At 36.7% G+C, this 4,897-nt stretch overlaps 1 long non-coding RNA gene across 2 annotated transcripts in view; it reads left to right on the forward strand.

The window, feature by feature from the left end:
• LOC107625655 overlaps positions 1-4,897 on the forward strand; it is a 16,295-nt gene that overhangs the window by 4,938 nt on the left and 6,460 nt on the right. Inside the window, exon 4 of one of the 2 annotated variants that reach the window (XR_001617347.2) lies at positions 4,378-4,831. The exons of the other annotated variant lie outside the window; for it this stretch is intronic. This is a non-coding gene — a long non-coding RNA (uncharacterized LOC107625655). Of the gene's footprint in view, positions 1-4,377; positions 4,832-4,897 lie in introns of those variants that run through there. 2 annotated transcript variants of the gene reach the window in all.

Below are 4,897 nucleotides of genomic sequence, written 5' to 3' on the forward strand. Positions count from 1 at the left end.
ATTAGGGGTAAGTATTATTTTGGTTCCTAAGGTTTAAGGTCAAAATCAAATTCATCCACAACGTTATTTTTTATTTAAAATCGTCCCAAACGTTTTATTTTGTATTAAAATCGTTATTTTAATTCTTTACGGACAAAAATACTCTCCACCAGCACCAGCACCTTTACCACCACCACCGCCTCCCTTACTTCCACCAAATACTAATAATGAGATTCAAGAACACCAACAATAACACATTATTCAAATTCAGAAATAACAACATCAAATTCAACAACAAAATCAACACACAACAACAATAAAATTAAAAAACAACAAATCAAAATCAGAATTAGAAGCAAAAATAGAAGCAGAAGAAGCAAAAGCAGAAGCTCAAGCGAAAGCTCAAGCAGAAGCAGAAGCCAAAGCAAGAAGCAGAAGCAGAAGCAGAAATGGGGAGGTGCAGTGGCGGCGAGGTCGGTAGCAGCGGTGGCAGTGGCGGAGCGTGACAGCGAGCTCTCTCCCTGGCTCGCGTCTCCTCTCTCCCTCGAGAGCTCTGATTCCCGACGGCGACGGTGACGGCAGCTCCGAGTTTCGCTGGCGCCGTGGTGCGGTATTTTACAACCCACACTACTAACCGGCAAGTGCACCGGGTCGTACCAAGTAATATCTTACGTGAGTAAGGGTCGATCCCACGAGAATTGATGGATCAAGCAACAATGATTGAGTGATTGGCTTAGTTAGGCAAGCATAAAAGGGTGTTGGATGTTCAATAAGTTTAAGTTGAAAATAAGACAGGCACACAGTAAATAAGTTGGGAATAAAATATTAGAGAAAACAGTTAAGGCTTTGGAGATATCTATTTTTTGGATTGACTTTTCTTACTAACTAATTTAATCATGCAAGATTTAATTCATGGCAAACTAATTGTGACTAGACCCTAATTCCTTAGACCTTCCTAGTCTCTTCTAAAATTCATTAACTGCCAATTCCTTGGTCAATTAATTCCAATTAGAAGGTGATAATTAAATTCCAGTTTATATGCCACAAAAATCCTAATTATCCAAATATAAGGGGATTATATGTCACGTATCCCGTTAAATACAAACAATTAGAAATTTAGGATAATATGTTTTCAAGCTGTTGTTCAAGTATAGAGTTTTTCCAAGTTATACAACAACTCAATTAGAACATGGGTCATACTTCCGTTCCACCCAAATTCATAGAATAAAGAACGAAAACAATTATTGAAATATAAATCAAAACATGAATCGAATTAGAAAAATCAAATGAATCAATCCATACAATAGACAGAGCTCCTAACCTTAACAGTGGAGGTTTAGTTACTCATAGTTCAGAGAGAAAATAAGGATTCTGGTAAACTGTTTCAGATCTCAATGTCTCTGAATAGAAGAGAAGTCTCCCCTTTTTATAACTAATCCTAATTAATAAAAAATCTAATATCTATAAATAAGATAATATCTTTTCCTAAAAGATAAGATTTGAATTTAAATCAGAATTAACTAACTATCATCAAGTCTTCAACTGATGGATGGGGACCACTTGATTCCTTCACTCTGATCCACGCCTAACTTGGGCTTGGTAGCATGAATTAGAGTTTAGTTGAGTGAAGCTGCCTAACTTGGGCTTTAGTGTGCCTAACTTGGGCTTTAGTGCGCCTAACTTGAAGTGGGCAAGACCAATCTCGCGTATTATTGTTGTGTCTTGCACCTAACTTGGGAAATCTCAAGTTAGGCACAGCCTTGGCAGCGAGTTCGGAGAAGAAGTATGGACTATTATATATCGTTGGAAAGCTCTAGAAGTTAGCTTTCTAATGTCACTAGAATCACGTCCATTGGATATTTGTAGCTCGAGTTATTCAAGTTTGAGTGCAGAGAGGTCAGGGTTGACAGCATCATTCGCCTTCATCTCTTCTTCTGCAGAAACTCCATCAAATCCAGCTGAATGCTACCTAAAATAAACAGAATTGCACAAGATTCGAAGTAGCATCCATATTGGCTAAAAGATAATTAATTCTGTATTAAACTCAACAATTTAGATGCAAATTCACTAGGAAATGATAGACAAGATGCTCACGCATCACAACACCAAACTTGAACTGTTGCTTGTCCTCAAGCAACCAAAACTAATATAGGCTTAGGATGTGAATTTGCATGAGAATGAGAGTTCGATTAAGCTCATGTCTCTTTTTATAGTGGGATTTATAACTGCAATCCTGAATAGTTTTGGCATCTCACGCTCCTTTGAATCCGAAGAATGTTATTGTCATTCAGAATTAGAATCCGGATAATATTATGAATTCTCTGATCTTTTATAATTTAGTTTAATCCTTGAACACAGCAAAATTTACTTTAATTTATTTTTCTTTGGTGCTTTGCACCTTGAGCCTAGCCGTGACTTTAAATGTTTTGTCTCAAGAATTACTTGATACAGAAACACCACAAGCACTTAATTGGGGAACTCTCTTTGAGTTCTGATTTTTCTTTCAGTTACTCCCAGACAGTGGTGCTCAAAGCCTTTGGCATACTCTTGTTAAATGCAATTGATCTCGACTCTAAGTGTTCTGTCTCAAGGATTTTTTGACACAATCACACCACAAGCATATGACTAGGGAAACAACTCTTTGAGCTTTTAATCATGTCTGACATCCCTAGTCATTGATGCTCAGAGCCTTGGACCTTGCTTTTATTTATTAATTATTTTATTTTATTTTTTTTGCTGTTTCTTTTGCTTCAAGGATTAAATTTTTTTGTTTATTTCAGAGAAGTCATAATAATTCTCTAAATTCCTGTTCCTTGTACCTCAACATTCTTTTATTCAAATTTAAATATGTACTGTTCATGTCATGCATTCAGAATTACAATTAATACCATCACATTTAAGTAAATAAGACTACTCTTAAAATTAACTCAATTTCTCATGTAATACATCACTTCTTTTCTTTTCTCTTTAGATTAAAGTTCAGTGAGTGGTACATGAAACATCTTTTCATAATTAAAGCAATTAAAAGAAAACTAAACTAGTCCTAGGATTCTAACTAATAAAGGATCATGCAACAAACAATGCAAAATAGCAGAAAGCCGGAACATAACATAGAAAAAGAGGGGAGGAATAAAAAATAAAAGGAACTCAACCACCTTAGTTATCCTAGCGGTCGTTTTATTCTTTAGGTTGTGCTCCTCAGTGAAGATGATTCGCCTCCCTTTTGGTGCTATAGGAATAAACAGAAAACCTTTAAGCGAAGCGTCAACACCAAACTTAAAGGTTTGCTTGTCCTCAAGCAAAGAAGAACTGAGGTGTCCGGTTCCTGTGATAAAATAGCTGCATGATCAGAAAATTAGTAAGAACTCAATAGAATCAAATAAGTAAGAAAACTACTACTATGAAAAATAACTAAGAATGAAAAAGAACGATCATACCACGGTGGGTTATTTCCCACCAAGCACTTTTAGTTAAAGTCCTTAAGTTGGACATGTGGTGAGCTCCTTGTCATGGTGGCTTGTGCTTGTACTGATCCAAGAATCTCCACCAATGTTTGTAATTCCAATGGCTACCGGGATCCCAAACTAGGCGCATAACACTTTTGAGCAAGTTGAAGCAAGTAACAAGGCCCCAAGAGTGTTGATTGTGGGAATGAATTCCCGGGACCCAAACCTTGCTTTTACACCCGTCTTCTTGTGTATCAGCATTGTTCCCACCGAGTGGCAAGCAATTTGAATTCTCACAGAGACATCCAAACAACCTTCTAGACCCATTCAAATTAGCTCTACACCAATCCTTGCACTTTAATTTGGAGCATGCAACCATATTGAACCTTGCTTGACAACTCTTACCACTAACCATCTTCCTCTTGCTCTTAATGCCACAAAAAGCTCTAAGTTGACCATCCGTCTCTAGTAGCCCATATTCAAGTGGGAAAATAAGGATTAAGGATAGGAATTTTACCCACTTGAATGTTGTATTGGATGGTGATGGCTTTGGGAGAGGTCTTGCAAGCTCCACTCCCTTGTGTTCTTCTTTGAATTCTTCCATCTCTTTGCAAGCTTCCTCAATTTCAACCTCTTCCTCTTGGTAGCTTTCTTCTAATTCAATCTCTTCTTCATTGCTTACCACGGGGATGGGAGGTTGTGCATCTTCCTCTTCTTCCATATGTGCATCTTCCTCTTTTGTTTTTGCATCTTCCTTTTCTTCCATGTGTGAGGATGGAAAGTTCTCTAGTTCACTGGAGTATGAACTCCTTTGATTGATTTTCTCACTTTCTTCTATAGGATCTTGTATTATATCTCTTGGGAAGGAATTTGCTTGCTCCTATTCTTGGTTCTTGATTATTGTCTGCACATATTTCTCTATATTTTTGACACTTGTCTTTATATCGTGTAGGCATTCTTTCATGAGAAGCTCAAGATCAGATGGTATTTGAGATGAATAAGAAGATGGTGGCTCTTAATATGCATAAGAAGGAGATGATGGTTCTTGATAAGTGTAAAAAGAGGATGGTTCTTGGTATGAATAGGGAGATGGTGGCTCTTGATATGGATAGAAAGATGATGATTCTTGGTAGTTGGAACATGAAGCATTGAAATTTCTTTGGTTTTGACTTTGCCAACCAAAATTTGGATAGTTCCTCCATCCACCATAATATGAATCACTACTCGGGTGTGAGTAGTAACCCATGTGATCTCTCTCCATTATTTTTCCTTAGCACACAACACCAAACAGGATTAAACACACCATGTGGTTGACAAGCAAGTAAAGAAGAAAGAGCATAAAGAAGATTTAAACTCAATAGCCAAGGGGATACCAAACTTAATTTCAGAATTTTTTTTTGTATATTTTTTTTTATTTTTTTATTTTTTTATTTTTTTTAATAATAAAAAGAAAGAAAACGAAAAAGGGGGAG

The sequence above is a fragment of the Arachis ipaensis genome, chromosome B01 (genome assembly GCF_000816755.2).
Source record: "Arachis ipaensis cultivar K30076 chromosome B01, Araip1.1, whole genome shotgun sequence".
In the NCBI taxonomy this organism is placed as follows: Eukaryota; Viridiplantae; Streptophyta; class Magnoliopsida; order Fabales; family Fabaceae; genus Arachis; species Arachis ipaensis.